Source organism: Nicotiana tabacum, chromosome 4 (assembly GCF_000715075.1).
Source record: "Nicotiana tabacum cultivar K326 chromosome 4, ASM71507v2, whole genome shotgun sequence".
NCBI classification, from domain to species: domain Eukaryota; kingdom Viridiplantae; phylum Streptophyta; class Magnoliopsida; order Solanales; family Solanaceae; genus Nicotiana; species Nicotiana tabacum.
Genome location: NC_134083.1, coordinates 131,324,067 through 131,345,686, shown reverse-complemented (window position 1 = coordinate 131,345,686; position 21,620 = coordinate 131,324,067).

The window sequence follows — 21,620 nt, the reverse complement described above, 5'->3', positions numbered from 1 at the left end:
ATGGTGTGATCTGGTGTGCAGGTCTCGCAAATGCGAGATTAGAGGTCGCATTTGCGATGAATGGCCAAGTTTGTTATGACCGCATTTGCAAACATTTTTTTCGCAATTACGAAGATGGCCTCGGAACAGCATAGATCGCATTTGCGATCATTTGATCGCTTTTGCGAAGTTCCAATGTTCGCATTTGCGAACTAGTCGTCGCAATTGCAATGACAGTAGAGATGCGGGGAGTTCGCTTTTGCGATAATTTCTTCGCATTTGTGGGGTTCGCATTTGAAAACCCCAGTCGCATTTGCGACTGGACAAAAAGTTGAGGGGCGGGATCTTTAGCCTAATTTTCATATTTTGGAACCATAGGCTCGGTAGGAGGCGATTTTGAAGAGTGGATTTCATCTACAAACTTTGGGTGAGTGATTCTAATCTATTTCTAATCCTATTCCATCAATTTATCTTAGATTTTAACATCAAAATCATATGAATAAAAGTAAAAATTTGTGAAACCTTGTCAAGTTTTTTAAAAATAAGAAATCGAGTTTTGAGAGTCGATTTGGACTCGAATTTTGAAACTAATCACATATATAAACTCATGGGGTCATGGGTAGTCTAAATCTACCAATGGACCTGAGTTTTGACCGGGCGGCCTCGGGTTGACTTTTGTTGTCTTTTTGGGAAAAGAGTAAAGATCTTAGCTTTATATATTGTAATTGATTTCCCTAAAATTGTTTGACGATATTAAGTCGATTTTGGTTAGATTCGATTGGTTTGGAGGCGAATTTTAGAGAAAAGGCCCCAGTTGAGCTTTGATATGGTTGCGGAGCGAGGTAAGTATTGGGTCTAACCTTGATTTGAGGGAATTAGGAATCCTTGAACTATATGTTATGTGAATTACGTGTGTAACGATATATATGCGAAGTGACGAGTGTATATACGTCGTCAAAATGATTGTTTCCATGTCTTTCTCGTATTTCATGAATTATCTCACTCTATTCCTTAACTGTTACATGCTTTAATTGCTTTCTATGACGTAATTTGTTACTTGTCATCAATTATTCTTGTATTGAATTGTCCGTTCCTTCCATGACTCCGTGATTAATAGCTACTTGCCTTAATAGTCTTACTTGCACACCTTAATTGTCACGTACTTGACTTGTTTTGTTGCTTTTGTATTATTTGTAGCATTCTTGTGATTAGTATGTGGTTCCTTTATTGCTTTGCTTTTATATTTCTTAATTGTAAAGATTCTTATAAATTGAACTATTGGACGGATTACGTTTATTGAGAATGTTCATGGATCGGGTTGCACGCCGCAACGGTTGTGATATGCTGGAATAAGAGAAGATTATGACATTGATTATGATGATATGGTGGGATCAGGTTGCACGCCACAATAAATTTTATATGTGATTCTGGATATTGATAAATGATGTTACGGTGGAATAAATGAGGATTGTGTGTGTACGGTGGGATCGGATTGCGCACCGCAACGGATTGTGTATGTTATACTCATTATGTTATTGTGTTAGTTTTCAGCCTTTCCTATGATTACTGTGGTGATACTAATATTGTCTCCTTTTGTCCTTTTGTCTTTTTGTTTTCTTGAGCCGAGAGTATTTCAGAAACAGTCTCTCTACTCCTTCGGGGTAGGGGTAAGGTCTGCGTATACTCTACCCTCTCCAGACCCCATTAGTGGGATTTTACTAGGTTGTTGTTGTTGTTGTTGTTGTTATATGATATTTTGAGGTCTAATATTCTAGATTCTCTAGTTGCGAGGATTGAGCTCATTTTCATAACTAACCGTTTTACCATCATTTCATGTTTCCTTCCCTGTTATTATTATTATTATTACTACGTACAGGTTATTGTAAGTGACCCGCCTTAGTCTCGTCACTATTTCGTCGAGGTTAGGCTCGGCACTTACATAGTACATGCGGTCGGTTATACTTATACTACATTTTGCACTTTTTGTGCAGATTTTAGAGTTGATCCTAGCGGCGGTCAGTAGATTGCTCGGATCCGGTGCTTGATGGAGACTTGAGGTATAGCTGCACAATGTTCGCAGCCCTGAAATCCCCTACTACATTAACCTAGTTGTTTATTTCGATTCAGATAGTTATGCTTTCATTCATACTATTATTTGTAGTACTCTAGACGCTCGTGTATTCGTGACACCAGTTTTGGGAATTGTATTTGGATATCGTCGTTTATCAGATTTATCTACTTTATTTCGGTTTATTTAGCTTATTGGTTTTCATTTGATTTGAATTATTAAAAATGGTTAATAACTACATCTAACGTGGGATTGCCTAGCAAGTGAAATATTAGGCGTCATCACGGTCCTGAGGGTGGGAATTCCGGGTCGTGACACCATCTCTACGATTGCTCTACTCTGATTTTACTGAATAATTTCTTAACAACATTGTCAAAACTACAATACCAATCGTAGTTGAATCAAAAAGCATAATTGAGCAGATTAAAATTATTAGCAGATTTCAAATTAAATTCAATTGCCTCTAAATTTTGGATTCAACTTTGTATTAGTATCTCCAGCAAGAATCTATGCTACATAGTTAATTTCTCACACAAAATTCAAATCTCACATAAAACTCAGTTTCTCCAAAGTGCGATGATGGCGCTTTTAATGTGAAACTAGAAATTTCTCCATCCAAATCATTCAGTTCCCATCAATATTCAAGTGTTTCCGTTCAAACAAATATGAATCAGTGCACGTGAGGCAATTTGGAATTCATTCTTTACTTTTCTTTCCTTAATAAATCAACTAAGAAAAGAACAATGTATGGTACATCAACATACAAATTAAAAATAAATTTCGTACAAATTTAATGCAAATTTGAATATCTGCAACAACATACATAGTAAAAATAAATTACATACAACTAATTATATAGTATATAATTTATTTATAACTTATCTATAACTTTCATACTTTATTTCTACCCAGTTAAATACAATTACAACATCATACAATTTAAATATAATTTTCATACAAATTTTATACGATATGTATTTTGTATAAGATTTGTATATATTTTGTAAGTGGTGTGTTCTTCTTCCTCTCTGAAATTTCAGTCAAAACTTCCTCCCTTAAAATAGTTTTGATACATATCAACAATTTTATGTAAAAAGATAGTATTTATAACTTAAATACAAATTTCATACAATGATTCATATATTATATGACTGTTTTTCAACTTTCATACAATATTTAAATAAAAATATATATAATTACAACAGAATACAACTTAAATATAATTTGCATACAACGTTAATACAATTTCGTAAGTATATTGTATTTCTTCTTCTTCTTCTTTTTCTTCTTCTTCTTCTTCTTCTTCTTCTTCTTCTTCTTCTTCTTCGTCGTCGTTGTCGTCATCGTCGACGAGTTTCAATCTGAAATTCAACCAAAATCAAGTTTAATCTTCACCAAACACCCTCAAAATTTTAGCTATAAACTCCAAAGAATATTTTCAATTTTTTGCAACAACACCCAGTCCAAACAAATAATAGTTTTTGAAAACTCAAATTCGAATTCAAAGCTTCGGAGCTTTTTAATGGCTGTCAATGGTGGAGAATCAAATACCTTCAAAATTTATTGATTGACAATTTCAATTCAAATACCAATTGTACAATATGAAAGGAAATTACAAGTTAAAACTCTATATTATAACAATTGAAATTCATTGATGAATTTCCTGGAAAAGAAAAGGATAAAAAGCAGAGAAAACGAAGGAAGAAAATTGGAGAAAGAACAAAGAAGGAGAGAGAGAGAGAGAGAGAGAGAGAGAGAGAGAGAGAGAGAGAGAGAGAGAGAGAGAGAGAGAGAGAGAGAGAGAGAGAGAGAGAGAGAGAGAGAGAGAGAGGGAGAGAGCAAGGATATGATTCCCTATTCAATTCCTAATATAAAAGGATACTCATTAATACTAATTTGTATATAATTGGTAAATTGTATATGTCCATATAATTAAGTTAAAAAACTTGATTAAAGAGGGTAATAAAGTTTCATATATATAGTATAGGAAGGTAACAATCCCCAATATAATTTCAATAATTGGGCCAAAATTAATCATGATCGGTTATCCATTCTACTTTGGGCTTGGGGAATGTTCTCTAGATGATTTTAACTAGAAGAATTAACCCAAATTGCCACTCATTCAACCGCTTAAATTAAAAATAGCCAATGAAGATATAATATATGCATAAATTATGTATTATATATGTATAATTATGTATAATCAATGTATAAATTATGTATATGGCTACAAAAAGTAAATAATAGATATGGACGGCTATTTGTGTAAAGATCGACTGCTATTTGAAACTCCCAACAGTTTCATAAATCATAACTATTTAAATTAAGTTAACTCTTTAATATGGAAATAAAATTTGGGCAAAAAAAAAAGAAACCTAAAGAGACTAGTACTTCAATCACCTAGGATGTCTTTGTGCACAAATCCCCACCAGTCAATGGCTCGGTTCGGCCGGTTATTTTATAAAATTGTTACCATACCAATTTTTCGGTTATTCTATTATGTATAACCAAAATTAGACTTTTCGAAACCATCCCAATCATGTCGGTTTCTCTTCGGCATCGGTACGGTTCGGTTAATTTTTGGTATTTTTTTAAATATCATATAAAATTTACCAGCAGAAGTAGAATACAATAACATACGTTCTTTTATAGGACTTAGCAAAACTCTCTAGACATTTTTACAGTTTAAAGGGTGATGAATTAAAAAAAATAAAAGATGGCTAGAGTATAGATCCATCAACTATTCTACAACAACGTAAAAGAAACCAATCAAAGGCAAAGAAAATATAAATCACACGAATGGAAAGATATTAACCAAGTTGGGACTCAAGAATAAATTCTATAGAATATTAAATATTCAAAAAGATAAATCTAAATTATATGAAAGGAAACATATTCAATACATTGTAGTTTGCTACTCATTATCGCTAGAATACTTTGTGTCATGCTAATAAAGATACTTGATTTAACTTAGTTTAAGTAGATGTAGCATAATAGGTTTTAGGAATTAGTATTTTGAGTTTAATTACTTGTTGACTTGTAATAGTTTGCATAATTCCAAGGCCTAAATAAAAATTTAATGCATTATTATTTTTAAACTTACTAGATAAATATATTTTTCACATGTAAAATTTATTCGGTACAGTTCGGTATTTTTTCGATTTATTTTTATAAAATAAAAAACCTACCCTAATTATCGATGCGGTTATAAATTTATATAAAAATCTAAGATTTCTTAAAAAGAAACCTAAAAATCGGTTAGGTACGGTACGGTTCGGTCGGTTTAGTCGGTTTTCGAATATTCATTGACACCCCTACCACCAACCACCTCGTGGATGGTAATCCAGCCCAAGTTTGTAGATTTTGGGACTATTAGCGACGAGTTAAGATTTAATTTTCTTTTAATGTTATTCTTTGTTTTTTTGGTAAACATAAAAGACAAGTGTTTAGCGTTAATTGTTAGAAAAATTACACCTGTCCAAAAATCAAAATTCATCTTAATTTTTCTTCTAAAGTTTAGAGGTTAATTTATGAAAATCATTTTATTTCGTTTATTTGATGTTTGGCCAAAATATTATACTTTTAGTATATTACTCGCCTATATTTTGTTGGTTTAGTGATTAATTGTGCGACCTTTGAGATAAGTTATGTTGTTTTATGTGTAGGAGTATCGGCAGAAAGAGTTGAATGAAAGTTGCACGAAAAGAGGACAAAAATGCAAGAAAAGAGCACAAAACACTAAGTACCCAAACTGTGCTACATGCCAAGCATAGCCAGCTCTGTAGCCAGCTTTACCATGCTACAGGCCAAGCATAGCTAGCTCTATAGCCAGCTTAACCGTGCCACAGGCCAGCCGTAGCCAGCTCTGTAGCCTGGCTGACCGCGCTATAAGCCTGGCCTCGTGAGGTCTATAGCCCGGTGATCAAACGTGTGCGAATTAAAAGACTCTAACCCAGATTTGAACTCAAGTACTTCAACTCTAGCCTATAAATACGCCCTAAACATGTCTAAGAGAGGGAAAGACATTATTGGAGAGTCAAGAAGGCTACGAGAACAATTGGATGCAACGAAGCACAAGAGTTTTCTCTTCAGTTCTTCCTTAATATGTATTTTAATGCTTCAATTATTATCATGATTGTTAGTATGATTATGAATAGCTAAACTCTTTTATCTAGGGTTTGATAGAACCTTTTGAAGGATGATTTTCTATTGCGTTTAATATGATTTTGCCATTGGATTTTCTCTTCTTGTTCAACTACGTGATTATCTTAGTTGATTGAAGTGCCCTCAATTGACTGTGTCTATTTATTGTGTATTGCTTGAAAAAGGGTACATATTTAGGTAATTGTTGAGTAGCATCACTCCTAACGTATGTGAGAAATCAATACAGAGGGTTTAAAGGTGGGATTAGGAATAACGAAACCTTGGTGCGATCTTAGTGAGCGATGAACTAGTGTCAACTAGCGTAGTTCAGAAGAATACGTCTAGTAAATCGTGGTAGTTACTCGGAAGAGAATTACGACACCCGAAGTACTCACGATCGGTAGAGAATACTTAGGCGAAATTATAGGAAATATAGCGGGGAGAATTCCGACAATTGGAAAAATCATAACTCTAGACCTCTCCTTAATCTTGTCTCCAAACCTTAGTATCAGTAGTTATTAATTTACTATTTTAATTTGCTAGTTAATTAGTTAGAAATAAAATCTCAACCTTTATAATTTCAGAATTTGTTCAAACTTGTCTTCTTAGTGATAGTAAACAGTTGTAGCTAAACCTTAGTTTCTCTGTGGGATTCGACTCCGGACTCTTAGACCGGATATTATATTTGCAACGACCGCTTAGTCCTTTTTATAAGGCATAGTTAGGCATGATCAAATTTTCAAAGTTCTCACACAAGTTAATTATGTATATTGCACAATCATTAAAGTAACAAAGGAAGAGAAAAACTTAATAACAAGCAATATGTTCTCGATCTCGCATTCAAGTCTCATTCTTCTATAAGTTTAATATTCAATAGTTGAAAAAGAAAAGTTGAGAAAATAAATTAATACCCCAACAAAAGAAAGAAATTGATTGTCAAACATGTTCGTTTTTATATCCTAACAATCTAATCATGCCGTTAATTAATATAGTTTGAACTTCGAAATTATTTGACTATATGAGATCCATCTTTTTACATAAATTATTTAATGCACTAGAGAATTTTAGATTTTAAATTCAAAGAAAAAGAATTAAAAATATACAATCTTTTTATTATTATGGTGGCACTGGGAAGTCGAAAGAAAATGAATCGAAACATCCCTTAAATATATAATGTTACATCCTTATAATATTGTGCGATAAATTACACTCAATTTTCATTAAGGCAGCAACAGGTGTTTTAAAACTAGGTGAAAATTTTCTTCAGATTTTACTTTTAATTTTGCAATAATTTTTAAAAAATCAGAAACTTCTTTCATATTATGGCATTAGAGAGGAAAGTTACTGAAAATCACATTTGATGTAAAAAAAAAATTTGGTAATTAATCATTTTATATTAATCATCGGTATAATTGTACGAGGCCATTGCTTCGCTTACACAACTAGCTATCTCATTACAAAAACAACTCAGCCTATATAAACATGTGTTATGTCGAGGAAAAGGCAAACCCGAAAATAGAGAAGATAAAGAACACCAAATTTTAACATGAAAAATCCTTCAAATCGAAGGTAAAAACCACGGGATCACAAAGATCCAAAAGACTCCACTATAACAATAAGAGGGTTACAGAAGTTCTCCAAATTAGCTACACAATAAGTGCCAAACACGGAGCAACAATAGCAACAAGAGCAACAATAAATCAATTGAAGAAAGAGGAGATGCCACAAAAATGGAGCTGCTGTTCAGAGCTCGAAATTGGATTCTACAAGCCTCTAAATCCGATCTCCACCATTAAAATAAAAGATTAATATGTTATGAACACTTAGTCAAACTTTCAATCCGATCCAACGGTTAAAGAATTAAAAAACATAATTTGAAGTTGGCTGGTCAGAACAAATATCTGCAGCAAAACAAATACTTTTTCTTCTCTCTTCTCTCTTGATGATAGCTCTCTGAAAACCACTCTTATATGATAAAGTCATTCAAAGACTTGTACCAATGAGCATAGAATAATTCTCCAAGGTTTTTCTATTTATAGATAATGAGTAGTGCTTTCTCTTAAAGCCAAGACCAACTCTAAATAGGAATAAAAATCGAATCCAATTTCGAATAGAAATGAAAACCAAAAGAGAATAGGATTAGGCCATTGGGCCTTTAGCTGGACAATATGGGAATGGGCCCAACAAACTCCTCCTCCAGCCAAGGGAACAAATATGCCTTCAAGTAGAGGAACTATTGACATGTGTTATGTCTGCCAATTTTCTACAAAATGCATGCTTATCTGCAACCACCGCTTTTGTCAACATATCTGTGATGACTCAAAAGGTCATCTTATGTTTTAGAACTTGATTTTGCGCTCTTAAGCCTTAAAAATCTTATTTTTACCCTCCTTGATTTGCATGCACAGTTCGGGCGTATTTTCGAAAAGCTTTTATGTTGAAAATTTATGAAAATAAGAATTTTTACCTTAAAAGTTAATTTTAGTTGATTTCGATCAATATTTTTGATAAACGAGTCCGGATCCATATTTGATAGTCCCAGTTGGTCCGTATCTAATTATGGGACCTGGGCGTATGCCCGGAATCGAATTCGGAGGTCCCTAACTCGAGTTATGAATTTTTGATGAAAATTAAAAGTCTGAAAATTAGTTGTTTTTAAGAATTGAGTGATGTTTGGCATTGTTAGTACCATGTCCGTATTTTTTGTTCCGAAACCCGGTACAGGTTCATTATAATATTTAAGACTTGTCTGTGAAATTTGGTGAGAAACGGAGTTGATTTTACGTGATTCGGACGTCCAGTTGAGAAGATAGAAATTTTAAAGTGTTATTGAGAATTTCATTTGATTTGGTGCTAAATTCGTAGTTCTAGGTGTTATTTTGTCGATTAGATCGCGCGAGCAAGTTCGTATTGTATTTTTATACTTGTGTGCATATTTGGCTTGGAGCCCCGAGGGCTCGGGTGAGTTTCGGATAGGCCACGAGATGTTTTGGACTTGGAAAAATCTGGTATTTTGCTGCAGCAGGTGTTCTGGCATGTCATTCTTCGCGTTCGCGAAGGTACTCCCGCGAACGCGGAGAGTAAACTGATGAGGTCGGAACTTCTTTTTCGCGAACGCGAAGGCTTGGTCGTGAACGCGAAGCGATGGGGGTATTACCCTTCGCGAACGCGACAAGCTCATCTCGAACGCGTAGTGTTAGGCACTGGGGGGGGGAGGGGGAGTCAGTCTTTCCTTCATCGCGAAGGCGAGCAATGTCTCGCGAACGCGAAGGCCCGGGGGTAGCCTACGCGAACGCGAACACTGTCTCGCAAACGCGAAGGCTTGGCAGCCAATGCTCTTCGCGAACGTGACAGTGGCCTCGCGAACGCGATGCACACTGTCGCCCAGCACTTAAAACAGAATCCAACACGGGATTAAGCCATTTTTCCCACTTTTCACAAAACAAACGAGCTAGAGGCGATTTTCAAGATTTATTTTCTTCCCCAAAGTGTTGGTAAGTGATTCTAAACCATTTTCATTCAATTACCCATTACATTTTATGAATTATCAACCTAAAATCTAGAGTTTTCATGATATAATTAGGGGTTAGGGTAGAAATTAAGGATTTCGAAAATTTAGGGATTTAGACCTCAATTTGAAGTCGGATTCCAAAACCAATTACATATTCGGGCTCGGGGGTGAATGGGTAAATGAATTTTGGTCCGAACCTCGGGTTTTGACCAAGCGGGCCCGGGGTCAATTTTTTGACTTTTTGGAAAAAAAATGAAAAATTTAATTTATGCAATATAATTGATTCCTTTAGCAATATTTGATATTATTGAGTCATTTTTGAATAGATACGAGCGGTTTGAAAGTGAATTCTAGAGGAAATGTTGTGATTGAGTATTGAGTGGCCTTCAAAACGAGGTAAGTGTTGTGTCTAACTTTGACTTGAGGGAATTAGGAACCCCAGACTATTTTTTATGTGAAAGTCATGTGAGCGGCGTATATGTGAGGTGACGAGTACTTATGCGCCGCCAACTTACCTGTTTTCCTTGTTTTCTCCTGTTTTTCTTATATTGTCTCTTTCCTATGCCTAATTGCTACGTGTTTATACTAGTGTTATTAAATTGATCGTTCATATCATGTTTACGGATTTTCTGGTGAAAATTGAGAATTTATTTCAAAGTTGAGATTGATATTGTGGAACCAAATATTGAAGTAAGGCTTGTACTTGTTATTCTATCTAGGGGTTGTTATTTGTGCATTGCATTATGGTAAGGGAGAGTGTTAATGCACGAAGGGTGATGTCGTGCTATAATGTGAGTGTTAATACACGAAGGGTGATGCCGTGATATATTGTGAGTGTAAAAGCACGAAGGGTGATTCCGTGCCATATTGTGAGTGTTAATGAACGAAGGGTGATGTCGTGCCATGATATGAGAGTTAATGCACGAAGGGTATGCCGTGCCATTTTTATTAATTTTATGGTGAGATTGAGAGTAAAAGCACGAAGGGTGATGCCGTGCATTTTTCCTTTACTGTATTCATGTTCCTGTTGATTCATAATATATTGGTTGTTCCATTTATCATTTTGTTGTAGTTTTTTATCTCTTATTTCCCCCAGCATGTTTCCCCCTCCCGATATCTCCTGTCTAATTCTTCATTACTCTTATTTGTATATACATTGTTAAACTGCACATGTTGATTTGTAGGTGCCTTGCCTTAGCCTCGTCACTACTTTGTCGAGGTTAGGCTCGACACTTACCAGTACATGAGGTCGGTTGTACTGATACTGCACTTTCTGTGCAAATTTTGGTACCGGCTCGGGTTGATCGAGATTTTAGCTATTGGACCCGCTATCCGGAGACTAAAGGTAGATTTGTCGGCATTCACAGACCTTGAAGTCTCCGTATATCTTTTCTGTTTTACTATTCCTTTCATTCAAACAGTTGTATTTCTCTCAGACTATTGCTTGTAGTGAATTCTAGAATGCTCATGAATTGTGACTCCAGATCCGGGTGGTAGTAATTAAGGCAATTTTTTAATTATTTCGCACTTATTATATTTCATCTTAGCTAATTATTGTTATTTACTGAATGGAAATAAGAATTTGGTTAATGATTCTCTAACGTTGGCTTGCCTAGCAAGGGAACTGTTAGGCGCCATCACGGTCCCGACGGTGGGAATTTCGGGTCGTGACAAGTTAGTATCATAGCACTTGGTTGCCTAGGTCTCACGATTCATGAGCAAGCTTAGTAGAGTCTGGAGGATCGGTACAGAGACGTCTGTACTTATCTTCCAGAGGCTATGAAGTTTAGGAACAAATTTCACTTCTATTCTTCTCTGTCGGGCGATGTTGTTTTCTCAATACTGATTAAACTCTTCTACTCTTGTTCACTCGCAGATGGCGAGAATACGTTCCGCTTCCTCAGTTGAGCACCAATGAGAGCCTCCAGTGGCAGCTCCTACACGGGGCAGAGGTCGAGGCCGAGGCTGTGCCAGAGGTCGAGGTAGGGGCAGGGTTCAGTCTAGAGCCCGAGCAACAGCCCTAGCTATGGAGACTCAGATAGAGCTTGACGAGGAGGTTCCATACAGACTGTTCCTGCCGGACCAGCTCAGGTTCCGGAGAGGTTAATTTCAACCCCAGTACTTCAAGACGCTTTGGTCCGTTTGGTGGGCCTTATGGAGAGTGTGGCCCAGACTGGTGTATTTCCCATGGCACCAGTAGTCTCTCAGGCTGGAGGAGGAGCCCAGACTCCCACTAATCCCGCTCCGGAGCAGATAACTCCCCAGTATCAGGCTCCAGCAGCTCAGCCAGTCGGAGTAGTTCAGCCGGTTGTTGTGGCACAGGTCAGAGATGGGCCAGCTATGTTTTCTGAGGCTTTATGGATATTGGACAAGTTTATCAAACTCTTTCCAGTTCACTTTAGTGGTGCCCCTTCAGAGGATCCCTAGGAGTATCTCGACAGCTGTCACGGGGTCCTAGGGAACATGGGTATAGTGGAGATCAATGGGGTCAATTTTGCTGCATTTCAGATGACTGGTTCCGCCAAGAAATGGTGGAGAGATTATTTGCTGACCAGACCAGCTGGGTCGCCTGCTCTTACTTGGGACCAGGCCTCTCAGCTCTTCATAGAGAAGTTTCTGCTTATCACATTGAGAGATGAGCGTCGTCGTCAATTTGAGCATCTCCGGTAGGGCAGTATGACTGTTACTCAGTATGAGACCTATTTTGTGGATTTGGCCAGTCATGCTATTCTTCTGCTTCCCACCGAGAGAGAAAGGGTGAGGAGGTTTATTTATAAACTTGCTCAGCCTATCAGATTACAGATGGCTAAGGAGACTGGGAGTGAGATTTCTTTTCAGGCGGCTGCTAATGTCGCCAGACGAGTTGAGATAGTTCTTACTCAGGGAGGTCAGTGGTCTGACAAGAGACCTCGTTATTCCGGTGAGTTCCGTGGTGCCCCATATAGAGGCATGGGTACTTTTGGTAGAGGCCATCCTCCCAGGCCATTTCATTCAGCACTCCAGGCATCCCTCGGTGCCTCAGGTGGTCGTAGTCCTCATATGCCTTATTCTGACCAGCTAGCTTACAGTGCACCACCAGCTCTTATTAGTGCACCTCCACTCCAGAGTTATCAGGGTGGTTACTTAGGTCGACAGGGTCAGTTTCAGGGTTAGCAGTCACAACAGCCGAGGTTATGTTATACTTGTGGTGATCCGAGGCACATTGCTAGATTTTGCCCTCGGGCAACGGGTAACTCACAGTATCAGAGTTCTCGTGCCATGGTTCCGGCACCAGTTGCTGCACCACCTGCTCAGCCAGCTAGAGGCAGGGGTCAGGCAGCCAGAAGTAGAGGCCAGACTATTAGAGGTGGAGGTTAGGCCGTTAGAGGTAGAGACCAGCCAGTTAGAGGCCGTCCCAGGGACGTAGTTCAGGGTGGTGGGACCCAGCCCCAGTGTTATGCTTTTCCAGCCAGGCTTGACGCTGAATCATCTGACGTTGTTATCACATGTACTGTTTTAGTTTGCAGTAGAGATGCTTCATTTCTATTTGATCTGGGGTCTACTTACTCCTATATGTCATCATATTTTTGCTTCATATTTGGTTGTGCCCTGTGATTCTCTGAGTGCTCATGTGTATGTGTCCGCACTAGTGAGAGATGTTATTGTTGTAGATTGTATTTATCGTTCATGTGTGGTCACCGTTGGGAGTCTTGAGACTCGTGTAGACCTTCTACTTCTTCATATGGTTGATTTTGATGTCATACTGGGTATGGATTGGTTTTTACCTTATCATGCTATATTAGATTGTCACGCCAAGACGGTGACCTTAGCCTTGCAGGGGTTGCCTCGATTAGAGTGGAAAGAGACTCTTGGCCATTCTACCAGCAGGGTTATCTCTTATGTGAAGGCTCGGCATATGGTCGAGAAGGGGTGTCTATCTTATTTGGCTTATGTCTGTGATTCTAGTGCGGAGGTTCCTTCCATGGATTCAGTACCAGTTGTTCGTGAGTTTCCAGAGGTGTTTCTTACAGACTTTTCGGGGATGCCACCCGACAGGGATATTAATTTCTGCATTGATTTGGCTTCGGGCACTCAGCCCATTTCTATTCCTCTATACCGCATGGCCCTGCCAGAGTTGAAAGAATTAAAGGAACAGTTGCAAGATTTTCTTGATAAGGGCTTCATTAGACCTAGTGTCTCGCCCTGGGGTGTACGGTGTTGTTTGTGAAGAATAAAGATGGATCGATGAGGATGTGTATAGATTATCGGCAGTTGAACAAAGTCACCATCAAGAACAAGTATCCATTGCCGAGGATTGATGATTTATTTGATCAGCTTCAGGGTGCCAAGGTGTTTTCAAAAATTGATTTGAGATCTGGCTACCATCAATTGAGGATTAGGGCATCCGATGTCCCTAAGACAGCTTTTCGGACTCGGTGTGGGCATTACGAGTTTCATGGATTTGATAAACTGGGTGTTCAAGCCCTACTTGGATTCCTTTGTGATTATGTTTATTGATGATATCTTAGTCTACTCCCACAGTCGAGAGGAGCATGAGCAGCACCTTCGGATCGTTCTTCAGACTCTGAGAGATAGCTAGTTATATGCTACGTTCTCAAAATGCGAGTTTTGGTTGAGTTCAGTTGCTTTCTTGGGTCACGTTGTATCAGCAGAGGGTATTCAGGTAGATCCTAAGAAGATTGAGGTAGTCCAGAACTGGCCTAGACCCACATCAGCTACAAAGATCCGTAGTTTCTTGGGTTTGGCGGGCTACTACCGTCGGTTCGTGGAGGGGTTTTCATCTATAGTAGTCCCGTCGACTAGATTAACCCAGAAGGGTGCCCCGTTCAGGTGGTCAGACGAGTGTGAGGCGAGCTTCCAGAAGCTCAAGACAGCTTTGACTATGACACTGGCATTGGTATTACCCACAGGTTCAGGATCTTATACAGTATATTGTGACATATCTCGTATTAATCTGGGTGCGGTATTGATGCAGGGTGGCAATATTATTGCATATGCTTCGCGGAAGCTGAAGGTTCACGAGAAGAATTACCATGTTCATGATCTAGAGCTGGCGACCATTGTTCACGCGCTGAAGATTTGGAGGCACTATCTTTACGGCGTTCCATGTGAGGTATTCACGAATTATCGGAGCTTGCAGTATCTGTTCAAGCAGAAGGAACTCAATTTGAGGCAGAGGAGGTGGTTGGAGCTATTGAAAGACTATGATATCACCATATTGTATCATCCCGGGAAGGCCAACGTGGTGGCCGATGCCTTGAGTAGAAAGTCAGCTAGTATGGGTAACCTTGCTTATATTCTAGTTGGAGAGAGACCGCTTGCATTGGATGTTCAGGCCCTTGCCAATCAGTTTGTGAGGTTGGATATTTCTGAGCCCAGCCGTGTTCTAGCTTGTACAGTTGCTCGATCTTCTTTGTTTGAGTGTATCAGAGATTGGCAGTATGACGATCCTCATTTGCTTGTCCTTAGAGACACAGTGCGGCACGGTGGTGCCAAGCAGGTTACTGTTGGAGATGATGGAGTTTTGAGGATGCAGGGTCGTATTTGTGTGCCTAATGTGGATGGACTTCGTGAGTTGATTCTTGAGGAGGTCCCGCATTTCCCGGTATTCTATTCATCTGGGCGCCGCCAAGATGTATCAGGACTTGCGGCAGCATTATTGGTGGAGGAGGACGAAGAAAGACATAGTTGCATATGTAGCTCGGTGCCTAAATTGCCAGCAGGTAAAGTGTGAGCATCAGAGACCTGGTGGTTTACTTCAGAGGTTAGAGATTCCTGAGTGGAAGTGGGAGCGTATCACTATGGATTTTATTGTTGGACTCCCACGGACTCAGAGGAAGTTTGATGTAGTTTGGGTCATTGTGGACAGGCTGACCAAGTCAGTGTACTTCATTCCTGTGGCAGTTACCTATTCTTCGGAGCGGTTGGCAGAGATTTACATTCATGAGATTGTCCGTCTTCACGGTGTGGCCGTGTCTATCATTTCTGATCGAGGTACGTAGTTCACCTCGCACTTCTAGAGGGAAGTACAGCGTGAGTTGGATACACGGGTTGAGTTGAGCACATCATTTCATCCTCAGACAGACGGGCAGTCCGAGTGCACCATTCAGATCTTGGAGGATATGCTCCGCGCATATGTTATAGATTTCGGAGGATCATGGGATCAGTTCTTGCCCCTTGCAGAGTTCGCCTACAATAACAGCTACCAGTCAAGCATTCAAATGGCTCCCTATGAGGCATTATATGGTAGGCAGTACCAGTCGCCGGTTGGGTGGTTCGAGCCGGGGGAGGCTCGATTGTTGGGCACAGACTTAGTACAGGATGCCTTGGATAAGGTCAGGATTATTCAGGATCGGCTTCGCACAGCTCAGTCCAGGCAGAAGAGTTATGCCGACCGCAGAGTTCGTGATGTTGCATTCATGGTCGGGGAGAGAGTGTTTCTTCGGGTATCACCCATGAAGGGTGTAATGAGGTTCAGAAAGAAGGGCAAGTTGAGCCCCAGGTATATCGAACCTTTTGACATTCTAGAGAGGGTAGGAGAGGTGGCTTACAGGCTTGCATTGCCACCTAGTTTAGCAGCTGTTCATCCGATATTCCATATGTCCATGCTTCGATAGTATCACGACGATCCGTCCCATGTGTTTAGATTTCAGCTCTGTCCAGTTGGACAAGGATTTGACTTACGAGGAGGAGCCGGTGGCTATTCTAGCCCAACAAGTTTGCTAGTTGAGATCAATGAGTTACCCTTCAGTTCTAGTGCAGTGGAGAGGTCAGCCTATTGAGGCAGCTATTTGGGAGTCCGAGTCCGATATGCGGGGTAGATATCCTCAACTTTTCACCCGCTCAGGTACTTTTCTATGTCTGTTCGAGGATGAACGGTTGTTTAAGAGGTGGAGAATGTGATGACCCAAAAGGTCATCTTATATTTTAGAACTCAATTCTTTGCTCTTAAGCCTTAAAAGTCTCATTTTTACCCTCTTCGATTTGCGTGTACAGTCCGGGCGTATGTTTCCGGAAAGCTTTTATTTTAAAAATTTCTGAAAATAAGAATTTTTGCCTTAAAAGTTAATTTTAGTTGACTTCGGTCAATATTTTTGGTAAACGGTCCCGGATCCGTGTTTTGATGGTCCTGGTGGGTCCGTATCGAATTATGGGACCTAGGCATATGCCCGAAATCGAATTCGGAGGTCCCTAGCTCGAGCTATGAATTTTTGATGAAAATTAAAAGTCTGAAAAATATTTATTTTTAAGAATTGAGTGATGTTTGGCATTGTTAGTACCGGGTTCGTATTTTTTATTCCGGATCCTGGTACAGGTTTATTATGATATTTAAGACTTGTCTGTGAAATTTGGTGAGAAACAGAGTTGATTTGACATGATTCGGACGTCCAATTGAGAAGATAGGAATTTTAAAGTGTTCTTGAGAATTTCATTTGATTTGGTGCTAAATTCGTAGTTCTAGGTGTTATTTTGGCTATTTGATCGCGAGCAAGTTCGTATGATATTTTTAGACTTATGTGCATGTTAGGTTTGGAGCCCCGAGGGCTCGGGTGAGTTTCGGATAGGCCACAGGATGTTTTGGACTTGGGAAAATCTGGTATTTTGCTGCAGCAGGTGTTCTGGCATGTCCTTCTTCGCGTTCACGAAGGTACTCCCGCGAATGCGAAGAGTAAACTGATGAGGCCGGAATTTTCTTCTTCGCGAATGTGAAGGCTTGGTCGCGAACGCGAAGAGATGGGGGCATTACCCTTCGCGAACGCGTAGTGTTAGGCACTGGGGGGAGTCAATCTTTCCTTCATCGCGAACGCGAGCAATGTCTCGTGAAAGCGAAGGCCAGGGGGGTAGCTTACGCGAACGCGAACATTGTCTCATGAATGCGAAGGCTTGGCAGCCAATGCTCTTCGCGAACGCGACAGTGGCCTCGCGAACGCGATGCACATTGTCGCCAAACACTTAAAACAGAATCGAGTACGGGATTAAGCCATTTTCCCCACTTTTCATAAAACAAACGGGCTAGAGGCGATTTTCAAGATATATTTACTTCCCCAAAGTGTTGGTAAGTGATTCTAAATCATTTTCTTTCAATTACCCATTATATTTTATGATTATCAACCTAAAATCTAGAGTTTCCATGGTAGAATTAGGGGTTAGGGTAGGAACTAGGGATTTCGGAAATTTGGGGATTTAGACCTCAATTTGAGGTCGGATTCCAAAACCAATTACATATTCGGGCTCGGGGGTGAATGGTTAAGTGGATTTTGGTCCGAACCTCGGGTTTTGACCAAGTGGCCCCGCGGTCAATTTTTTGACTTTTTGGAAGAAAATTTGGAAAATTTAATTTATGCAAAATAATTGATTCCTTTAGCAATATTTGATATTATTGAGTCATTTTTGAATAGATATGAGTGGTTTGGAAGTGAATTCTAGAGGAAAAGCTATGATTGAATATTGAGTGGCCTTCGGAATGAGATATGTGTTGTGTCTAACTTTGACTTGAGGGAATTAGGAACCCCAGACTATTTGTTATGTGAAATTCATGTGAGCAGCATATATGTGAGGTGACGAGTACTTATGCGCCGCCAACTTACCTGTTTTCCCTGTTTTCTCCCGTTTTTCTTATATTATCTCTTTCCTATGCCTAATTGCTACGTGTTTATGCTAGTGTTGTTAAATTGATCGTTCCTATCATGTTTACGGATTTTCTGGTGAAAATTGAGAATTTATTTCAAAGTTGAGATTGATATTGTGGAACCAAATGTTGAAGTAAGGCTTGTACTTGTTATTCTATCTAGGGGTTGTTATTTATGCATTTCATTATGGTAAGGGAGAGTGTTAATGCACGAAGGGTGATGTCGTGCTATAATGTGAGTGTTAATGCACGAAGGGTGATGTCGTGCCATATTGTGAGTGTAAAAGCACGAAGGGTGATGTCGTGCTATATTGTGAGTGTTAATACACGAAGGGTGATATCGTGCCATGATATGAGAGTTAATGCACAAAGGGTGATGTCGTGCCGTTTTTATTGATTTTATGGTGAGATTGAGAGTAAAAGCACGAAGGGTGATGTCGGGCATTTTTCCTTTACTGTATTCGTGTTCCTGTTGATTCATAATATATTGGTTGTTCCAGTTATCATTCTGCTGTAGTTCTTTATCTCGTATTTCCCCCAGCATGTTCCCCCCCTCCGGATACCTCCTGTCTAATTCTTCATTACTATTATTTGTATATACATTATTAAACTGCACAGGTTGATTTGTAGGTGCCTTGCCTTAGCCTCGTCACTACTTCGTCGAGGTTAGGCTCGACACTTTCCAGTACATGGGGTCGGTTGTACTGATACTGCACTCTGTACTTTTTGTGCAAATTTTGGTACCGGCTCGGGTTGATCGAGATTTTAGCTATTGAACCCGCTATCCGGAGAATCAAGGTAGATCTGTCGGCGTTCACAGACCTTGAAGTCCCCGTCTATCTTTTCTGTTTTGCTGTTCCTTTCATTCAAACAGTTGTATTTCTCTTAGACTATTGCTTGTAGTGAATTCTAGAATGCTTGTGAATTGTGACTCCAGATCCGGGTGGTAGTAATTAAGGAAGCTTTTATATTATTTCGCACTTATTATATTTCATCTTAGCTAATTATTGTTATTTACTGAATGGAAATAAGGATTTGGTTTAATGATTCTCTAACGTTGGCTTGCCTAGCAAGAGAACTGTTAGGCGCCATCACGGTCCCGACGGTGGGAATTCCGGGTCGTGACAATATCCGAAGGATTTTCATCATTCTGTATCTTCTTAACCTCAAATAATTTCTCTTCCACAGCCATTCTTATCCAATGATATTTTCTATTGATATGTTTGGTCTTATAATGAAAACTGGAGTGCTTGGTGAGACAGATAGGACTTTGATTATCACAAAATAAGATGTACATTGGTTGCTCAAAGCCAAGATCATTAATAAATTCCTTCATCCATAATAGTTCTTTGGCACCTTCTGTGACAATAATATATTCGGCTTCTGTGGTGGATAGAGCTATGCACTTCTGTAGTCTAGATTGCTAAGAAACTGCTCCCCTGCAAAAGTGATCAAATAACCGGAAGTGGATCTTGAATTATCAAGATTACCTCCTAAATCAGAGTCTGTGTTACAAACAAGTTCAGGCTTTTCACTGCGAAAGCACAGCTTCAAATCTGCAGTACCTTTCAAATACCTTAATATCCATTTTACTACATTCCAATGTTTCTTTCCAGGATTAAAAAGGAACCTACTCACGGTACCAACGACATGTGCAATATCTGGTCTAGTGCAAACCATAGCATACATCAAGCTACCAATGCCAGAAGAGTAAGGAATATGAGATATCTCATTTTTCTCTTCATCAGTACATGGACTATGACTAATACTTAGTTTAAAGTGTTTAGCAAGAGGAGTACTAACCACTTTTGCATATATCATATTGAACCTCTTGAGTACCTTCTCAATGTATTGCTTTTGGGGCAAAAATACTCCTTTCTATCTCTGTGTCGGTGGATTTGAATGCCCAAAATTTTCTTTGCTGGCCCCAAGTCCTTCATCGCAAACGATTTGCTCAACTACTTCTTAAGGACTGCAATTCTAGATTTATTCTTGCCAACAATAAGCATATCATCCACATAAAGTAATAAGATAATAAAATCATCATCAGAGAACTTCTGGAAGAATATACAGTGGTCTAAAGAAGTTTCTTATACCCTTATTTTTCTATGACAGATTCAAACTTCAAATACCATTGCCTTGGAGAATGTTTCAATCCATACATGCTCCTTTTCAATTTGCAGACATAGTTTTCTTTTTACTTAGTTACAAAACCTTCAGGTTGCTCCATATAAATCTCCTCATCTATATCACCATGAAGAAAAGCAGTCTTGACATCCATCTGCTCAACTTCTAAATCTAGACTCGCGGCTAAGCCTAGAACCACACGAATAGAAGACATCTTCACAACAAGGGAGAAAATTTCATCAAAGTCATCTCCTTTCTTCTGGCCAAAACTGTTAACAACTAACCTCGCCTTGTACCTAGGTGCAGAGGTATGGTTATCTTGCTTTATTCTGAATATCCATTTGTTAGATAAAGCTCTCTTATCTTTCAGCAATTTTATTAACTCATATGTGTCATTCTCATAGAGTGACTTTATCTCATCTTCTATGACTTTTATCCACTGATCTTTGTGAGTATCTTTCATGGATTCATCATAGCTCTCAGGTTCTCCCATGTCAGTCAAAAGTACATACTCATCAGAAGGATAGCGCATGAATTTTTGCTTCTCCCTTTAGATCTTCTAAGAGAGGTCTCAGGAGCATTCGAAGTAGTTACCTGAGTAGGAATTAGTTGATGATCAACCACAACTTCATCAATTGGAGCATACATAACATCTACATCATAATGATCACTTTGATCTTGATCACTTTCTTCATTAATTTCTTGGGTTCCTTCATGTGCAATAGGTTCCTTGGCAATAGAAACTGGATCAATATCAACTAAGCTCTCATTACTCTGAGAATCTATCTTCTCAGCTTTGTCAATATCTTTAATAGTATGGTCTTCAAATAATATTGCATCACGACTTCTAATAAGTTTATTGTCAACTGGATCATAAAAACGATACCCAAACTCATCTTGACCATAATCGATAAAGATGCACCGCTTAGTTTTGACATCCGGTTTTGACCTCTCATCTTTAGGAACATGCACACAAACTTTACACACAAAAACTCTCAGGTGATCATAAGAAATATCTTTGGCAAACCAAACACTGTCTGGGACACCACCATCCAAAGCAACAGCATGAGATAAATTGATAGCATAAGCAACAATATTAAGTGCTTCTGCCCAAAATGCATTTGGAAGTTTAGACTCCAAAAGCAAGAATCTAACTCTCTCAA